Consider the following 22,040-nt stretch of genomic DNA (forward strand, 5'->3'; position numbering starts at 1 on the left):
AGCCAAGTTTAAACATTTTGACTATCATGGATTTTGGCATAAGTAACAAGCTGCACATAATCATTTATTATGCTTAAAAAGTAAATAGTAGTGGCATTTTGACTTGTACACTTTCATGGTCTCTTTTTGTCTTTTAGGGTTCATATATTTCATTTTTTCTTTACCCATTTTCATTCTTTTTGTCCTTTGATTATTGTTTTAGGACATACCCTATTTACATTTTTGAATTAATTAGTATGGAAAATATTTACAGAAAGCAAAGGTATGTACAATATTACAAGGCTTAACCTTAGTCATTCAAAATTATGACTCTTATTGGTATAGGAACCTAACAGTGGCTCCACTTGGGGACATCATCTCCTGGTGAAGTGTCAAGAACTTTGTAGATCAGTAGCCTTTGAATTTCTATTGATGTTACCTTGCAAACTATTCTCTATGCCTCTGCATTATTGATACTTATGATAGTAAATCCTTAAAGCTTAGGGCCTTTTCTTCGGGCTTCAACTTTAACAATCACCATCCAATATATACTAAATTTTTTGAAGAAAAATGAAATATATACAATGGGAAGTAAAAATCAGTAGTTAGGTTTAAAATAGTGTGTGAGCATTCAACCATTCACTGGTGCACCTTCTTCTTCTGAGCCATCCATTTCTATTAGGAATAAATCATTATTATCTTTAAAAGAATAAATTACATATGGGCTTTTCCATAGGAAATCAAATTTCCCATGTTTACCTTTATCTTCCCTCCTTGAATCCCATTTTAGGACATTGTCACCAAGGTAGAAATCTTCAACCTTGGTTCTCTTATCAAAAATCTTTTCAATCCTTTCCCGCACAACTTGAGACCTCATATATAATTCTTCCCTGGTTTATTGAAGATGTATTGTTTGGTTGATTCTTCTTTGGATACTATCTGGTTCAACCTACAACTCTTGAAGCAACTTCATCACTAGTGTTCCTAAGGAGGATGGAAAAATAGCTTCCATCCCATACACTAGTTGGTAGGGAGAGGTGCCAATTGATTTCTTACTGGTTAGTCTGTCTGCCCATAAGGCATTGACTAAATTTTTATTCCATGTTTTCTTATTATCCTTTAACAAATTTTTGATGATATTCACTAGACTTTTGTTTCAGGATTTTGCCAGTCCATTTCCTTGAGGATAATAGGTTGTGGAATGGCCCAGGGTTATATGATACTTGATGTACAAATCTATCATTCTTTTGGATTTAAAGGCTGTTGCATTATCAATGATAAGCTTAGTTGGACATCCAAATCTTGATAGAATGTTGGTTTCAAGGAAGGTTATGATAACAGTGTCAGAGGCTTGCCTTTAAGGTATGGACTCTATCCATTTTGTGAAATAGTTTGTGGCAGTGAGGATCCATTTGTGTTGGGTAGAGGAAGGTGGGTGAATTTCACCAATGAAGTCTAAACCCCATTGTTGAAAAGGTGTTTTAGCAGAGATTGGCTTGAGGGTTAAAGGTAGAAGCTTTTTCTTTCCCTAAAAAGTTTGACATTTGTGACAAGAGGTCACATATTTCTTTACATCGAAAAACAAGGTAGGCCAGTAGAAGCCAACTCTAAGAATCTTAGCAGCAGTAGTTTTCCACTAAAGGTGTCCTCCACAGTCACCTACATGAAACTCTTGTAATACTTTGTCAGATTCATCTTATAATAAACAGTTGAGAAGAACACCTTCATGATTTCTCCAAAACAAAGCATTGTTTAATATACAAACTTTTAAGGATTTCATCTTTTAAAATCTGCTTTGGGTCTTAGATAATTCAGGAGGAACCTGTAAATTTAGTAAAACATAAATGATATCAGCATACCATGGTGATTCAATAAAGGCTTGGCTAATTAGTGGAGTCATCATCTCCTCTTCATTATCTATTTATGCAATAAAGTTTATATCACGGTCTGACAGTTTGATTTAGCCATGAGCTTGGCTAGACCTTGGGCCTTGATTAACTTAGTTGGTTTGATTTCTATGTCATATTCTAGAATAATATCAATCCATTTTCCCCTCTTTTCATCTGGACCACCCTGAGTTAGGATTTCTTTGACTACTGAATTAGGAACATAGGCTACCATATGAGAATATAAAATTTACACCTTAAAATCCTTGATAGCTTTGACCAAAGCAAATGTTTGTTTTTCCATTATGTTATATTTTAAGGGGGCATCTCTTAGGGCTTTGCTAAAAAAAGAAATAGGTTGTTCATAGAACTGGTCATTTTTCTGTAGTAAAACTGTAGCAATTGTGTGCTCAGAAGCGAAGGAAAACAAGATTAAATCTCTATCAAATTTTGGACTGATAAAAACTGTTGTTCGAATTAAGGCTAGTTTAATGTCTTCAAAGGATTTCTTAGCCTCAACAGTCCATTTTATGGTGGAATCATTTTTCAACATATTGTTTAGTGATCTAGTTCATTCTACTAGATTAGAAATAAATCTTCTAAGAAAGTTAATTTTCCCTAAGAAAGCTTGTAATTCCGAATGTTCATTGGATGTTGTATTTGTAAGATGGCTTCTATTCTTATAGGATCTATTCAGATACAATATTTTGAAATTATATGACCTAGTAACTTTCCTTCTTCTAATCCAAACAAAGACTTCTTGGGGTTTAAAGAAATTCCATATTTCCTGCATTTAATAAAAACTTGCCTTAGATGATCCAAATGCTATTTGTCAGATTTTGAGAATACATTAACGTAATCTAGGTATTTCACAAGGAAGTCATAAATTTATTTGGCAAAGGCTATATCCATAGCCCTTTGGAAAGTGGCTTCTGCATTCATTAGTCCAAAATTCATTTTCACATACATGAATGTGCCCCAAGGAGTAGTGAAGGAAGTCTTGGGTTGGTCATCAGAATGAACTAAGATCTGATTGTTACCAAAAAACCCATCCAATAATGAGATTCTGGTTGATCCAAATACCCTTTGAAAAATATGATCCATTTTCAGGAGAGGGTAATTGTCTTTAATGGATACTTTGTTGAGGTTCCTAAGGTCCACACAGAGTCTAATCTCACCAATTTTCTTCCTAGTTGGAACCAAGTTTGAAACTCAATCAGAGAATCTGATTGGTGCAATTATCTTAGCATCATACATTCTCTGGATTTCCTTTTCAATTGAAGGTAATAGGACATGATTAATCCTTCTGATTTTTTTTCTGAAAGGTTTTTGATTTTATTTTATAGGGATTGTGGGTTGTATGATGCTAGTGTCAAAGGGCTTGAGGTCCTCATAACTCCAAGCAAAGGCATCTTGAAATTCTTTTAATAACTCAATGTATTTCACCTTTTCATTTGAAGGTAGTGATTTCTAAAGTTTGATCAATTTTGGATTTTCATTAGTGCTTATATTACAGTCCTCTATATCAGATTTCAAAGGTTCCATTTTATGCTTTCTAGGAACATCATTTGAATCAAACAAGTCTTCCAAAGGGGTTAATCCCTTAGGTAAGAAATTGTCTTTGAGGTTGATTACTTCAGTTTCCTCGTTAATTATTTCATCAATCTGAACTTGATCTAGGTTTTCTACATCTGATTTTGTAAATTTAGTGGGACTAAATCTATCTATTTCTTCACCTTCTATCTCATTTATTTATGTTTTGTTTTTAATGTTAGGATCTATTGATGTGTCAGTATCTATATTGCTATTTACAGATTCTTCTTTCAAGATTAAAAAATTGTTTACCTGTCTGTCATTAGAAAATACTTGCCAGTTCTTCAAATTATCTGGGATTGCAAGTCTGTGCCTAACTTCAGCAGTGTACTGCTGGTTAGGTTGAAAGGGTAACTTGCAAGTGCTGGCAAACATTGCTAAACTATGAGCCTGCATATTATGTTTCCTAGGAATTACAGCAAGCTTGGTTTCTAAGAAAGTGTTTAGTATTTCTACAATGGTTCCTCTATAACAACTTAATATAGGGTCTTTTGTCATATATACAACATCAATTTGTTTTATAACCAGTTCAGAGTCTCCCATAACAGAAACTCTTTTATCTCCTAGATTTCTAACTAATTTAAGACTTAAAATTAGTGCTTCATACTCGGCCATATTGTTAGTACATTTAAAATTTAGTCTATATGCATGCCCTTTTGAGTGATTATTCTCCAGATTGTATATCCAAAATCTTGCTCCTACTCCAAACTTATTGACTGACCCATCAAAATCGAGATGCCACAATATTTCATGTTCATAATTTTCATCATCTGGTGCAACAAACTTTTCCTCATTTCGACTACCTTGTTTAGTGGAAAGTTCTAAAGTTTGGACAATTTCCTCTTGTTTTGAAACTGCAATTTCTTTTGGTTCTATATCAACACTGTCTAAAAGAGCTTCTTGTGTGTGATCAGCATTATACAGGATAAAAGAATCAATGTCTAAATGTACGGAGTACATAGGAAAGTTTTGAGGCTGATCCTGACTACTTACCATGTACTTCATTAAAGTTTCTCAGTACAGCTTCTTGGGTTGTCCAAAAATAGAAATTTTTGCATATGACATATCAAGTTGTAAAGATCCCTGAAGTTTGGCTCCCCATGATTTGGATAATAGCATGCCATACTTCGGTGGGATGTCAGCAACCACAATATCCATTAGGATGCTCTTGGCAGGATATTCAACTAAGGTAACACACGGGTCTTTAATCAACCCCAGACACTTTACCTGACTTGAGTCAAATGAAAATAAGTCCTTGTAAGGCCTTGTAATGTCCAGGTTTAATTTCTCCATTATTGATTTGGGCATTAATTTGTGGGAGGCCCGAGAATCTAACATTGCATTATGAAGAATTTTGTCATGGATGCTAAGGCTAATGTACAAAGCTGGTATTCCTCCTTCTAGTGGTTTGCCATTAACATCTGGACCAAATATGAGTTTTGGTTGGTCATGAGACAGGTTAACAGAATCCTCATTTTTAGCAATGTTTAGAGTCTGGTTTATCTGTGTCTTGTAAGTTTCATTCTTGATTAGTTCTCTTAAAGGGACTGAAATCTTTAACTTAGCTACCTCTGCTCCTAGATTAAAAGGAAAAGGGGCTTTCTCTATTTGAGGGCTTGGACTTTTGATAACAAGATTTTGAGTGGGATGGCCTTCTTTTTCTTTATTAGGGACCTCTCTTTGTGAATTTTCTAATCTAGCGTTTTGAGGTGTGTCCACTAGTTTTTTAGGGGGAATTGAAGTAGAGGATTGATCATCAAAGGGTTGATTAGGAGTTATATCTACAATGGTGGAGCCAAAAGGATTCTGGTTTTGTTTGGGGAGAATCTGGAGGATTTTAGAACTTGGGTTTCTTTGATTTTCTTGGGTTGATTTGGCACTGTTTTCTTAGTTTGGTTAGGGATATTGGAATTCTTTTTACTCCTTAGGTTATACTATTTATGCACTTCAAAGATGGCAGAATCATAACCTTATTTATAATCAAATAACTCTCCAGACTGGATTTGCAATTGCTGCAGCATATGTAATTCTTTATCATCTTGGGTCAAAAAAACAACACCTTCATCATCTAATCACATCAGGTTAATATGTGTGTCTTGCTATGGGTCTTCAAGATGGGATGTTTCTACATAATTTTCTTGGAAAGGAGGCCTAATATTCTAATCAGGTCTATTTTTTCTAGTGTTTTGGGTTTGGATTTTCCTAAAGTTTAGGTTTCTAATTGGGGGTGCTTGTTGATTATCCCACTGGGGTTTCCTCTCTATATTCTCTATTCTATCCATTAACTTTTCCATGTATTTCGCTAAGCTATCTAGTTTAATGTCAGAGGGTGAAGGCTCATCTTTAGTTGTTCCTCTTCTTTCATCTGTAACTCTAGCTCTTTTAGCTAATAAATTAGCCTCTACACTTACAACTACACTTTGCATATCTTCTAGGGTTGGGGCATTTATTTCCCTGAGCTGGAATGCCATGTCTATGTCAAAACCATTAGGGAATTTTATTAATGCTAAGTCAGGAGGGTGTCTAAGATTAACTGGAATTGCATTGTATATATTGTTAAATCTGGTGTACTAATATTGAACAATATCATTGGGTCCCCTCCTAATATTTTCATATTCTGAAAGGATCTGTAGAGGATTATTTTTCCTTTCCCATCTATTCAAAAATTGTTGTTGAAATACTTTTAAACTATCAATACTATTATCACGCAGTGATCTAAATGATTTCCTAACATCACTAGCTAAAGTCTTAGCAAATAGTCTCATTTGGACATCCACAATATCAATTTCATGAAGTTCAAAGTAATCTATCATTTTGTTAACATCGAGTTGTGTAGTGTAGTGTCCTATGCCATCAAATTGGATGATTTTACTCTGGTAGTCTATTGGCATGGCACCAAGTGGAGTGGGTAAGACAAGGGGAGCATATCTATTTGCCATGGTTATAAGATGGGAAGGGCTAAAATGTGGGGTTGAGGTACTGAAAGATGATACAATAATGGAGGATGAACTCGGACTGGTGAGTGGTAAATGAGTTGTACTAGGTTGGTAAGGGAGTGAGGGTATGAATGGAGGTGGGGAATGGACTTCAGAAGTTGAAGGGAATAATGGTGAACTAAGAGTAGTGGACAAATGTTCAGAAAGCTTAGGGATCTTGGCAGTACTAAGGAATGATTGTGGTGAATTCAGAATGAACTCATCAATTGATTTGTTTGATTTTTAGACTTCAAGGTCTGCAATAAACTCAGGATCTAGGACTGTATCACAAATTTCACTTTCAAACTTTGATTTAAATAGTGAAAAATCAAATTTCTCATCAAAGGGAAGATCTTCTAAAAACAACCATCCATCAGGACATGAATTAGCTTTAACTAAGGTTGTGTGACTAGCTGAACTCTCTTCTATTTTGGATTTTCTTGGAATCAGGTTGGGATTATCAAATACCAGGGGATGGTTTGGATCTGGGTTAGCCCTAGTATAATGAGTTCTCCACGGAGCTAGAATTTCAGAATTTTTTTAATTGTTTTGTGCGGAATAACTTGTAATGAACTAATTTAAGAGGCTCAAAATACATAATTAAAAATTTCTTAAATTTTATTAGGATTAAGGGTTCTCCCTAGTATGGTCGCCACTATGTTATCACTCAGAATTTTCCTTAGAAGTTATCAGAAGAAGGAATAAACTGAGGTAACCACAAACCAATATTTTAAGTATAGGCTCTAGCCAACTTATGACTCAGAGAGGGCTCTCTCTTTATAATTTAGCTTTGTTTTTCTAGGATTTTAGGCTAGTTCTTAATGTTCATTGGGGTTTTGGTTTTGAATTGAAGGTTGGGTGGTGGAATTTTCAGAACATATGGATAGAGCAAGGTCTTTAAGCCATTGGGCTATGGAGTCAACAAATGGATAGTAGAACTGGATCAATTCGTTAAAGAGAATGTTCACAGGGCAACTAGCAAAGTAAAGTGCAAATCTGTAGGTCGAATGGGTGAAATGATCCTAACCATGGTGAGAGAGCACTTAAGAATCCTCAGATCTGGGTTAAAATGAAGAACATGGAATAATCATGAATAAAGGGCAATTAAGAATCATTTGCTATAGATCACAAGGAAATACCTAAACTAAGGAGCAATCAATAATTCCTTAACTTATATTAGTGAAGAAAACATTAAACACGCATAATAGTCAAGGCAGAGTGCAGTTAAGCAATTTCTGAGATATCATTCCATGTTATAGCATTCAGATTTTTAGAGATAAAAGTAAGACTGTGGAAAAACTTAAATAAAAATAACATTGTATGGTAGAGAATACTTATTTGAACTTTGCTTTACACAAGAATCTAGTGAAATATCTGATCTTTATTCATTGATCTAGCTTGCTGATCCAGTCATTGATACAATAGGATTTCAGACTTAAGAAAAAGAAGTCTATAGAAATGTTTGGAATCCACCCTACATACTTTGAATTGTGAAGTATTTATACAAGACAATATTACAAAATATCTCAAAACAACTTGAGATTTAATCTAGGAAATACAAATATCTTCTTGCAAGAAGATAGAGATAGCTAATGAGCTATTTCATGTTGTCCCTTTTATTATGGTTGTGCTGACCTTTATTGTTGAATTTGTAGCCCTTTCTACTGGCTTGTAGTTGTGGAGTTTCACGCTGGAGTCTTATTTACTTTCATATTTCAACTGATACTCTTTGACCCTAATACTCTTTGACCCTGTTATGTTATTTTAACCTGTTTGACCTGGCTGTTCTGTTTTTATTGTGTAGTAAATTTACCCTAGTAAATTTGTCATTGTCTCCCACCATTCAACATTTGGTAATTTCACATTCACAATTCTCCTGTCGATTTCATTAGCTTCAGTATACTTAGCAAAATTTGGTTTGGTGAGGAACAAATGTTTTAGCTCATGTTCCAGGAAAAACAAGTTTTCAAATGTGTCATATATCACCTTGCCTGTTGGTGATGATTTTATGGATGAAGAGCTGGCTTGCTCCTTTTCCAACTGTCTAAGCTTGGTATCATAGTCTAACTATGTCATGAGTTTTTCATTGATAACCATAGGATTGGGCAGACCTTTTTCTCTTAAAATCTGGAATTTCGCGATGAACCTATCAATGGCTACCTGCATATTGTGACATTTTTCTTCTAAGTAAAGCATAAGGTTCCTTTTGGTGAGGACCTTCCTTATTTCTAAAATGGTTGCAGTCTTATCTTCTATATTTAGCTCATGGAGCTCATATCTATTCTTGTTGTTGAGGAAGTGGATGAGTCTATTGGCATCCTCTAGCTTATCTCCCAACTCCTCCTTCACTTTCTAGATAGCTTTGTAGCTATCTTCACTAACTCTATTTGTTCAAAAATAACTTGAATTGAGCGCCAAATATCCTTGACGAAATCAATGATATTGGCCCACAACATTTCCTTGGTTTGCCCAAGTGGTTTCTCCAATGTTAAGTCTTTCTCTAAGACTTTGATCCTTTCACTCATTCTCTAGGCCTTTTATGCTTCTTCTTTTTGCTTCAGTTGGGCAAGTTTGCAGTCTGTTTCCTAATTTGCAACTTTTTGTCTTAACCTGTTCATTTCATTAGCCTGGATAGACATCTCTTCCATGGCTTTGACTAGTTCTGCTACTTTCTCTCCTGATGCACCTGCTGTTGATGTAGATTCTATTGTTGTTAGCAAGGCTATTGCAGGTGGAGCTGTGGTTGCCAATGATGCTCCTAGTATGGATGGCCCTGTTATGGAGACTGTGGGGATAAAATTTGTTGAAGAAGTGGCCACATCTTCTTGTTTTAATTGGATCGAAGCATCCAATTCCTTTTCAATATTTTTTAGTTGATCGTTCAATTTTAAGACTAAGTCCATTAGTTCTTCATGCCCCTGATGGGCTTCTAAGACTTCCAATGTTTGTTGGATGCTGTAGCTGAGGTATTTTTAGCTATTTCTCCAATATAGCTATGTCACCGTTCTTCTTTTTAATAAGTTGTTCTGTGGCTTTTATATCCTTGGGAACATGTCCCAATTCAATCACTAAGTCATCTAAGGACTTTATCCTTATATCCTTGGCCATTGAGGAGGCCTTCTCTAACTGGAATTGTGCTGAGATGTTGTTCGGAGAGTTCTGTAGCTGATGGGTAGCTATGGCTTTACCTGTTAGGGTAGAGTATATCATCTCTCCAGCCTGTTTGTGTAGTTTTGTTGGGTCCCTATAATACTAGTGATTACCCCATTACTATTGTAGTTGTACCCCTTATTAATATTGTTGTGCGCCTATTGTCCCCATATTGTTATTACTATGCCCCATAGAATCCCTCTATTGTTATTTTTGTGGTTTTATATTATTATTGTTAGGTCGGCTGGGTTATATTGTGACTCCTTAGACTCCTATATATAGAAAGGAGGTTTTGTCATTTGAATCATCCAAGAATTGTTCATTTATGTAATGTAAAGGAGGTTGCCCCCTCGAAGAGGCTGAATCTTAAGGCATTGATATATCTTTTCTATCTTTTTCTTGAGCTGGTTTCATAACATTTGGTATCAGAGCTTTGGATTCTAGGGTTTCGCTGCTCCAAACAGGTCATCATGGCATTTTCACTATAACTTTTTTCTGTGACGTTTCAGAAGATAAAAAAAAAAACCCATTTGAGAAGAAATCGCGCTGAACCTCAGATCTGAATTTCAGAGCTTTTCGTGCTATATTTGCGGAGATATGATCTGAGGAAGTTGGTCTTTTTGCAGACTCCTGAATTACATTCCAAACAAGTGACCTGGTGAAAATCGTCATAACTTTCTCTCTGAGCGTCAGATTGAAATTTTGTAAGAAGGTACAAAAAGAGGACGAACTTTAGTTTCTTGTATATATTTTCAGAGCCATAGGTCAAAACAGTGACTCGTGGAATGTCGTACAAGTTCGCTCTACTGAATTAGTCTATAATCAGGTCACTGTGGGAGATTTGGCATAACTATTCAGTGGAGAATCCAATTGGGGTCAGACTGGTGGCATTGGAAAGAGGACACATAGTGCTACCTCAGGTCGCAATTTAAGAACTGGATGATCCAAAATTACAGAGATACATAAGAGGCAATATCGAGCTCCTACAAAGTGAAAAAAGGTGTGTAGATTTTTTTAAATTTTTGCTTAAGCTTGGTTTGAAAAATTATTTTGAAGGAATTCAAAGGGCATGGTAGAGCATTAGCATCGGTAACTGATGCCCCGAGGAAAGAAAATGCAAACACCTAGTAAGCAATCTGAAAGCTCTAGCATGACTCATGAAGAAGAGGAAGAAATGCTACATGATATATCAAAATTGAAAGACCAAATGCAACAAATTTCACTCTCACAAAAGGTAACAGAAGCTAAGATAAATGGCGTGGAATCTAAGATAAAGGGTGTGGAAGCCAAGATTGACGATTTGAAAATAGATTTGAAGGCAGATTTGACAAATTTTCTACAAGAAATACTTACTAATGGTGAAAGGGGAGTAAAGGAAACTCATGATGCAAACAAAGGAAATGTTAATTATGATTTCATAGACTCTAATGTTGGATCGAAATCACCATATTCCAAAAATTGATATGAGGAAGTTTGATGGCAAGGATCCTGCAACATGGATATTACAGATGGAGCAATTTTTCGATCTCAATAATGTGCAAAACACACAAAAGGTATGTATTGCAACTTTATATTTGGAACCAAATCAGTTTGTATGGTATGTATGGCTTTGCTCTCGTAAACAATTTATCACTTGGGCAATTTTTATAGAAGAATTGATAGCACATTATGAGGATACAAAAAGAAACACCTTTTCTAGCCAATTGATAAGTCTCAAACAAAAGGGTTCAATAATGGAGCACATTGAGGAGTTCCAAAAATTGAACATAAGGGTAAGAAATATTCTAGAGGAGCATAGGATTGATGTGTTCAAAGGGTCTTTAAAGGATAATATCCAACATGATGTTCGCCTTTGGGAACCTGATTCATTAGAGAAGGCATTCAGGTTAGCAAGAAAAATGGAAAGCAAAATTATGGCAACCAGGAAGCATACCACTCACAACTATAAAGACGGAAGTGTTGTTGCCGCTAGTCTTCCACAACCTATAAGGTTGACACCACAACAATTGGAAGAAAAAAGAGCAAAAGGGTTGTGTTACAGTTGTGATAGCAAATACACTAAAGGTCATAAGTGTGCTGAGAAGAAATTATTCTACATAGATTGTGAAGAGGGAGAAGAAAAGGAGCAAGAAAGGTCAAAAGAAGAGGATATACTCCAGGAACAAAGCCTAGATGAAGAACAAATGAATCCGACCATATCTTGTAATGCATTGGCAGGAATTACCACTCCTCAAACCATCAAGATAGAAGGACAAATCAAGAAGAAAAAGGTAATAGTGTTGATTGATTTAGGAAGTACCCACAATTTTATTCATTGTAAGGTAGCAAATGAATTGAATTGCTTCTTATATCCAGCACCAGAGTGTCAAGTGATGGTTGCAAATGGAGGAACAATAAATTTCTCTGGAAAGTGCCATAATATCAAGCTATCCATGGGAAAATATGTATTGACTAGTCCAATGCTTTCCATTCCAATGGGAGGTGCTGATGTTGTATTAGGAGTCCAATGGCTACAATCCTTGGGTACAATAGCTTTTAATTTTCAAGAACTTTTCATGAAATTTTCTGTGGAAGGAAAGGAAGTTGAATTAAGGGGTATTGCAGGGAAACCAGGAAAGATAATCAGCTCTAATGGTATGACAAAGCTTCTAAAAAAGGAACGAAAAGGTGTAATTGCACAATTATGTTCGCTAGATGTTTCCACATTGGAATCATCTATTTCTCCAGATCTCCAAAAAGTCTTGGACAATCATTCCAAGGTATTTGAGACTCCCAAAGGTCTCCCACCTATTCTTGATCATGATCATGCTATTCATCTGATTCCAGGAAGTGTTCCTCCAAACATCAGGCCGTACAGATATCCCTATGCCCAAAAGAGTGAAATTGAACGTATGGTTGCAGAAATGCTAGAGGCTGGTATAATTCAACCGAGTCAAAGTTCTTTCTCTGCTCCAGTAGTATTGGTGCACAAGAAGGATGGATCATGGCGCATGTGTCCGGATTATAGGGAGCTCAACAAGCTCACTATTAAAGATAAGTTTCCCATTCCTGTCATTGATGAATTACTGGATGAATTGCATGGATCAATTTACTTCACCAAGTTGGATCTTTGTTCAGAATATCATCAAATCAGAATGAAGACTGAAGACATTCTGAAAACAACATTTAGAACTCATGAGGGTCATTATGAATTTTTGGTCATGCCTTTTGGCCTTACCAATGCACCCTCAACATTTCAAGGTTTGATGAATTCAATTTTCAAACCATTCCTTAGAAAATTTGTGTTAGTATTTTTTGATGATATACTAATCTACATCAAGTCTTGGAAGGATCATGTTGAACATGTTGACAGGGTGCTACAACTATTGGAGGAGAAACAATTATATGCAAAAAGATCCAAATGTTTCTTTGGAGTACAAGAGGTGGAATATCTGGGTCATATTGTATCTCATGAAGGAGTTAAGGTAGACCCTAGCAAAATTAAATCCATTAAGGAATGGAAAATCCCCACATCCATAAAACATCTGCGAGGATTTCTTGGGTTGACAGGGTATTATCGCAAGTTTGTTAAGAATTATGGGAGAATAGCAGCACCTCTAATAACATTATTGAAGAAAGATTCATTTTCATGGACTCCAGAAGCAACAAAGGCCTTCGAACATCTTAAAGAGGCAATGTGCCAAGCACCTGTCTTAGCTACACCGGACTTCACAAAAACCTTTATTGTTGAATGTGATGTTTCAGGAAATGGAATTGGTGCTATTTTAATGCAAGATGAAAGACCCATTGCTTTTGAAAGTCGTCCAATCAAGGGAAAGTTTTTACACAAAGCTATTTATGAGAAGGAAATGTTGGCAATACTCCATGCACTTAAGAAATGGTGACCCTACCTAATGGGAAGACACTTCAAGGTAAGAACGGATCATGATAGCCTTAAATACTTTTTAGAACAAAGATTATCCTCTGAAGAGCAACAAAAGTGGGTCACAAAGATGTTGGGTTATGACTTTGAAATCATCTACAAAAAAGGGAAGCAAAATGTGGTGGCAGATGCACTCTCAAGAAAGGATGAGGATGTGGAAGCATTGTTGTGTGCCATTTCTATTATCCAACCAGATTGGATAACGAAGCAAGGGAGGAATGGAAGAATGATGAAGAAGTCTGGGCACTTATTCGAAAGTTACAACAAGATTCCAGTACATCTGGATACATTTAGCTGGCAAAATGATTCGCTATGGTACAAAGATCGCTTATACCTCTGTAAGAATTCCCAGCTAAAACAAAAGATCCTTATGGAATTTCACACTTCTCCCTTAGGAGGGCACTCGGGATTTTTAAAGACTTACCACAGGGTTAAGAAGGAATTTTTTTGGGATGGCCTTAAATCAGATATTCAAAATTTGTGGCGAAATACTTGGTTTGCCAACAGAATAAACTTGAAACAATTAAGACACCGGGTCTATTACAACATTTATCCATTCCAAGCCAACGTTGGGAGGACGTTTCAATGCATTTTATCACAGGTTTACCCAAGTCTGAGGGAAAGAGTGTCATCATGGTGGTAGTTGACAAACTTACCAAGTATGCACACTTTTGTGCATTATCACATCCATTTAAAGCCAATACAGTTTCTACTGCATTTATGGAAACAATTCAAAAGCTACATGGAAACCCAAAGATTATTGTAAGTGACAGAGATCCCATTTTCACTGGAAATTTTTGGAGAGAATTATTTTCTTGTCTTGGTACTCAGTTAGCTCATAGGTCATCTTATCATCCTCAATCTGATGGGCAAACTGAGATAGTAAACAAATGTTTGGAAGGATATCTTCATTGCTTTGTATCTGATAAACAGACACAATGGGTCAAATGGTTGCCTCTGGCTGAATGGTGGTATAACACTTCCTTCCATACAACAACAAAAATGACCCCATTTATGGCACTTTATGGGTATCAACCACCATCCATCACATCATATTTAAGAGAAAATTCTAAGGTTCAAGCAGTGGAACATCACATCGAACATCAACAACAAGTCCTCCAACTCTTAAAGGCTAACCTCGTGTTGGCATAGAATAGAATGAAACAACAGGCGGATCAACATCGCAGTGAAAGAAGTTTTGATGTAGGTGATTGGGTATTTCTACTGCTACAACCATATAAGCAAATGTCCCTCAAGCAAGCTAAGAAGGATAATAAATTATCACCAAAGTATTATGGTCTGTACAAGGTGTTGCAAAAGATTGGTACTATGGCATACAAATTGGAGCTTCCTGCAGCTTCTTGATTGCACCCAGTTTTCCATGTTTCATGTTTAAAGAAGGTTATAGGCGATAAGCTCCCAGTTCAAACAATATTTCCAGAACTTGATGAGGAAGGAAAAATTATATTGGAACCAGAAGCAGTCACAGAAATAAGAACTCGACAGCTACGAAATCGATCAATTTCAGAGTATCTTATCAAGTGGAAGAACTTATCTACTTAAGGTTCCACATGGGAGGATGAGAATTTTATACAGAAGCATCCAGAACTACTCAAGTGTTGAGGACAACACTTTTTTGAAGGAGAGGGGCATGTTGGGTCCCTATAATACTAGTGATTACCCCATTACTATTGTAGTTGTACCCTTTATTAATATTGTTGTGCCCCTATTGTCCCCATATTGTTATTACTATGCCCCATAGAATCCCTCTATTATTATTTTTGTGGCTTTATATTATTATTGTTAGGTCGGCTGGGTTATATTTTGACTCCTTAGACTCCTATATATAGAAAGGAGGTTTTGTCATTTGAATCGTCCAAGAATTGATGTAAAGGAGGTTTCCCCCTCGAAGAGGATGAATTTTAAGGCGTTGATCTATCTTTTCTATCTTTTCTTGAGCTGGTTTCATAACAAGTTCAATCTAGTCTATGGGACGAATATCCCTTGCCAACACTTCAAAATCTACCCTTTTGAAATTTGATGTTTTCTTTGGCTGCTGGGCTGTAGGCTTAACAAAAGTCATATGTAACTTTTCGTCTTTCATGTCAAAGGAAGATATTAGCCTTGTTTGATTGGTGGTAGTCAGCTTCAGATATTGTGCATATGTTTGGGCCTTAAACCTCTCATTTCTAGCTTTGATTTCTTTATATATTTCCTTGATATCTTGGTCTTTGTTAGTAGGCATTCTAAAGGAAGATACTTCAACACTAGGTTGCCTTTACAACATCTGAGTTTGTGATGTGGAATGCTCTTGCATGCCTCTAGATCGAGTGGTAGGCCTACTTCTTTCGACTCCTGTATTTGTGACCTCAGTGGAGTCTTTAGTGTATTCCTACTTAGAGGCTGGATTTAGACTTTGCCTCTTGTTTGATTCCTACTACAAGTCAGAGGTAGCCATTCCTAAAGTGGAAGCCCTTTCTCTATTTCTTTTTAGGATCTTCTCCTCATTCTAAGGAGTTTGCATGACTGGAGGGGTACTCATTGTTCTTTCTGGTTCTCTAGGTACCTTCAGAAAAAAGTTGTCATCAAGCTTCTTTTCTAAATCAATTAGAGCATTCTCTATGTCTACTCTGGTGTTGTATTCATCTACTAGGGTACCCTCCACCTATTTTGTCTGATTTGCATATGCTTCTATTTCAGGTATGTGATGGTGAATGAAAGGTCCTAGCTTGACCTTTTATCTCTTTTTTGTGATGAATTCCAAGGGATCATATCTCTAGACAAAACTCCTTTGGAACTTCATTCTCTGCAGAGTTAGGTCTGCTTCTTTGCTTGCCTCCTTAGAGTTGCATATGAAGGGGCCTAGTTGGTCTTTTATTTTGAAATTGGCCTTCTTCTTGGCATTGCCGAAGTTTACTTAATCTGCATTGATGATTTGTCTATAGTATTCTAATGCAAACAACCTCATTGGGAGGTATCTCAGTAGCTTGTATGGTGCAAGCATGCAACCATATATCTTGATTTCTGTATGGTTCTGATAAACGTATCAGTCACCCACTTTTGTCTATTTAGACAATTGAAGGACCCTCTTTATTTCTGGATTGATTCTAGGAGGAGGGCTTCTAGTCAACATTGTCATCACTGGATGTACAAATAAATCAACAAAATTAGAATAAGAGTATGGAGACTGAGATTGGTGGATCAATGGGGTCCAAAAAATGACTGACCTGGGCTGACCTTTGGTGTCCAGATTCTGAAGGGTGAATGGGAACTTATCAAGCTGGTAATATAAGAACATATGGTATAATACTAAGGAGTAGTTGAAAACCATTTCATTGTTCATTCTAAGGAATTTCTCATGCATCCTATCAGCTATAAATTGGGCATAGTCATAAATGACAGCAGGAGGCTGTCCTGGAGTGTAGATGGACATGAAGGCAAGGATTAACTCATCAATGTATTCACTAATGGTGTACCCTAAAATGTAGGATATCATGGCTACAATATTCTGGCCCCATGGGGAAAAATACCACCTACATATGGGGGGTAGTCCTCAGGGATGTGTCTCTCTTCTTTGATGAAGGTTTAGAATAGTTGGGCCAATTTTGTAGAGCTAAGTTTGGGATACCGGTCCGACAGGTCACCAATTGAGAGTGGGGTTAGGCTTGGTCCTGGTTGGAGCTACAACATTTCATGAATAGACTCATCAGTGATGGTAAAAAGGACTTTCCAGTCATGAGACATGACAGTTCTATGACTGGGGACATAGAAAGCATAGCACATATGAACAATCTCAAGAAAAATGTGGACTTGGGGGAATTGGTACTTGGGAAAATTTGACTCCCAAAGGCCAATTTCATTAGCATGGTTCAGGAACTTGTCACTGCTTTGGCAATGTACTTTGAGTGGGGACTCCTGGGTAGAGGTATCTTTTATTTGAAAATCTTTATCAGCGAAAGGAAGGTGGACCGGGTCTAAATGAGGTGTAGTGATGGGCTTTACATCCATAGCAATTAGGGCAGCCATAATCAGTTCTTGTGGATTTGAGTGTGGGGGGTGATTTAGAGTTTTAGGGAAATGGAGGTTCTGAAGTTGTTTATGGCTCATAGTGTTAAAATTTAAGTAAATTTGATCTTTTTTACTTAACTAACAGTGTAACGAGGGTGAATTAACTCTGAATTTGATAATGGTGTTGGAACTCCATGGTTAAATACCTGGAATTAGGAGGAATTGACTGTAAATGGTGGTGGAAGGTGGTTGCAAACGTTTGTATGGTACCGGTATGGACTGATAAATGAGCTGGGCTCTGTGCAGCGTCTGTGGAGCAATGGTGGAGGTTTGTGAGAAATTTGGTTGTTTGCAGGGGTCACAACAACTTTTTGAGTTCTCAAAGGCAATTGCATGAAAAGAGTGAAAAGAGGGGTAATTAGGCTTTTATAGGAAAAATGGTTAATTTTGGCGGGTTCACTAATTGATGAACAGTGACAGTTTTCAGTTGGAAGGGGGAAGTGGTTTGGGAGGTCCATCGCACCACTTTTGTGGTGCGGGCGGTATTCGAGAGGCATCGCCTGATTCCATTCAGCATTTTCCATGTAGCATTGAGGGTTAGGGGGAAAATTGCCTTATCAGGTCAGTAAAGGGTAGACATTGGGCTAGCTTGATATACTTGTGGGGCATTCAATGTGGAGGAGGGATGATCAACGATGATCGGGAGATGGGAGTTGCGCAGGGGTGAATGATGGGATTTAATGGGGGGCGCTGAGGATTTAATTGCGGTGGTTTCAGGATTAGTTTAAGGACTAATCCAAGTTTAGGGGATCGGGCCAGACTGTAATGAGGGATTAGGGACTGAGGGCAGGGTTTTTAATGTTTTTGCGGGATAAGGGGTAGTAACATAGTTTATAGATAAATTAAGGGGTGGGGTTAATTTATATGAGGGAGTTAAATATATATGGGACAATGGGTTTTTCAGGATTTTTATATATTTAAAAAAAAAGTTAATCTAAAGTGAAATGAGTGGAAGGGGTATTGTTGTTAGGTATATGAAGTGTTATGCACGTTCCATACCCTTAGTACTTTAGGATAAGTGTACTTGGTGGGCTGTTGTATAAAACATGTTTATAAAGGGGTTTTCCTAGCAAGAGAACTTAACCTTAGGAAAAGGGGTTTTGTGAGGGGGATGAATGAATTATGATGAAATTTAACACCTTTCCTTCTTAAGTGATCAAGCTGAGGGTCCAATCCCACCAGAATTCAGAGAAATGCTCTGAGCCTTTTTGACATAAAAGCTATGGGTATTAATATTTTTGTTATGAAAGGGAAATTAGTGAGTGTTATAGTGGTTAAAATGAATGAGGGGATGTAAGTAAACTGAATTGTGAACCATTTCTTTTGTTTTGTTTACTAGTTATGCATATTTAAGTGATGCATTTGGAATAATGACATAAGTGCTTTTTGTATTAAATGACATGATATTTCTGCAACCTTTCTACTACTTACCCACTTACTCATCCTACCATTTTTTATTCTCTTTATTTGGGTGAATTTAGGATAGCAAACCATTATCAATCTTTTTCTTTCCATTACAAAATAAACTATCTAATTCTAACCTTATATCCTCCAAGGGCTCATATTAAACTGATGAGCTCCTTTTATTCACTCTACCTATCTAATGATCTGCCAAGATTACACCGTTTGGTTAGATTTATTTACTACCTATAAACATAAAATTCAAAGTATGAAATAGACAAGTTTAAACATTTTGACTATCATGGATTGTGGCATAAGTAACAAGTTGCACACAATCATTTATTATGCATAAAAAGTAAATAGTAGTGGCATTTTGACTTGCACACTTTCATGGTACTTTTTTGTCTTTTGGGGTTCATATATTCCATTTTTTTGACCTACTTTCATTTTTTTTGTCCTTTCATTATTCTTTTAGGACATACCCTCTTTACATTTTCTAATTAATTAATATGGAAAACTTTTGCAGAAAGAAAAGTTATGTACAATATTACAAGGCTTAACCTTAGTCATTAAAAGTTATGACTCCTATTGGTATAGGAACCTAACACAATCCATGGATTGGCCAGGTTTGTAGAGGATGATCTCATGTTGATATAAGCAACTGAAGGGGAGGAATGGGAAGGAGAGGGGGAGGGAGGGAAAAGGTTTCCATAAATGCTGAATCCTTCAACTAACCAACTCCGACATGATGATACGAATGTAGGGATTCTACTACAAAAGGGACACTTCCAATAACATTGGAATCAAAGGGGAGAAATGTGAGTTGATATATGGCCACGATTCTACCCTTATGAGGAAAGGTGATCATTCGGAAGTAATTTGAAACGATGACAACCACATCTTAAAACCATGTATGTCCGAGTAGAATATTATCATCCAAAGGTCCTTCGATAACTTCTACTCCAATGGAGACGACTTTTCCCCATAGTTCTACTTGGAGGGAATTCAAAGTCCCACAAGGTTTGTATATCCTTCCATTAAATACTTTTAATGTGCTGGTTGATTGACTTACTTGGTGTGAACCAATCGCCTCCTAGCAAAACAAAGACATGATGCACATCGAGGTTCTCTCATCCATAATAGAATGATGAATGTTCCTACCATACACAATGACCTGAATAATAAGAGCTAACTGAGCCAGAAGTCAAGGGGTAAAGTTTTCATGAGAGAAAACCACTAGGTTGGAATCTGATGGATCCACACATCTGATAACTAACAACAAGGCCTTCTTTTGCGTGGGGCAGTTTTGCAACATCTCAAGAGTTGACATAGTTGATGGAGACAAAGCCAAGTATTCAATTATGTTGTAAGTTTGAGCGGCTCTTCAATGGGGGTTGAAAGCAGACTTATGGATAACACCCTTTGGAGGCTTGATAGTCAATTCCATAGGGACCGAAGGTGGAACAGGATCAAATGAAGTTGGTGTCGAATTAGAAGGTTAAACAATATCCTAATTGTTCAGTGGATCCTTATTACCATAGTCCTTATTTCTAATGGCCACCATGACTTTGGATTTCAGCTTTGAGGAAGAATGCATAAAAAATATATTAGAGGAAGAAGAATCTTTTGGAAATACTAAGAGGGAGGGTGAATCAATATTCTTTAGCAATTAGCAGTTTTAAATATTTTCAGAGAATTAGTTAATATTCAATTATTATTAATGTTTATGTAGTAATAAAATTAATAAAATAACACAGTAGGCATAAGAATTTTAGGTGGAGAAACCCTTCCAGGTCCAAACCACTGAACACTTTTCTAATAAATTCTTTAATCTTCATCCCCAACTAAAATGAAAGCAACAACTTCCTAGAATTCTAGAAGAGCATTCTTCTCCAGCTCCCACTGGAAGGAAACCCCAATGCCCTAGCTTCTTCTGTTAGGTCCCTATAATACTAGTGATTCCCCCATTACTATTGTCACTGTATCCCTTATTGTTATTTTTGTGCCCCTATTGTCCCCATATTGTTATTATTGTGCCTCATAGAATCCCACTATTGTTATTTTTGTGCCTTTATATTATTATTGTTAGGTCAGCTTTCGTTATATTGTGACCCCTTAGACTCCTATATATAGAAAGGAGGTTTTGTCATTCGAATAATATAAGAATTTTTCATTTGTGTGATGTAAAGGAGGTTTCCCCCTCAAATAGGCTTATTTCTAAGGTGTTGATTTATCTTTTCTATCTTTTTGTGATCTGGTTTCATAACATTTGGTATCAGAGCTTTGGATTTTAGTGTTTCGCTGCTCCAAACAGGTCATCGTGGAATTTCGCTATAATATTTTCACTACAAATTTTTAGAATCTAAAAGTAATACCCCCTTGAGACGGAATTAGTCTAAACCTCAGGCACAAATTTTAGATCTTGTCTCACTATATTTTCAGAGATATAATCTGAGGAAGCTAGAGTTTTTGCAGACCCCCAAATTAGATTCCAAACAGGTGACCTTGGGAAAATTGTCATAACTTTTGGTCTGAGCATTAGATTGGATTTTCATAAGAAGGTACAAAAAGAGGATGGAATGTAGTTTTTGTGGGTATCATTTTTAGAACCTAAGGTATAAACAGTGACCCACAAAATGTCGTACAAGTTTGCTCTACTGAACTAGTCTATATTCAAGTCATCGTGGGATATTTGGCATAACTCTTCATTGGAGAATCCAATCTTGATTAGAATTGCAGGGTTAGAAATATTACTCAGAGGGCTACCACAGGAAAAAATTTTAGACCTTGGAGATCAAAAATTACAGAGATACATTAGATTTAATATCAAGCTCCTATAAAGTGAAAAAAGTTGTGTAGTTTTTTTTTTAATTTTTGCATAAGCTTGGTTTGAAAAATTAGTTTGAAGGAATTCAAAGGGCATAGTGAAGCATTGTTATCAGTAATTGATGCCCCAAAGAAATATAATGTAAACACCTAGTAAGAAACCTAAAAGCTCTAGCATGACTCATGAAGAAGAGGAAGAAATGCAACATGATGTATCAAAATTACGAGACCAAGTGCAAC

The sequence above is a fragment of the Pinus tabuliformis genome, chromosome 1_1 (assembly GCF_031772625.1).
Source record: "Pinus tabuliformis cultivar Carrire ecotype Pingquan chromosome 1_1, CPIR1, whole genome shotgun sequence".
NCBI lineage: Eukaryota > Viridiplantae > Streptophyta > Pinopsida > Pinales > Pinaceae > Pinus > Pinus tabuliformis.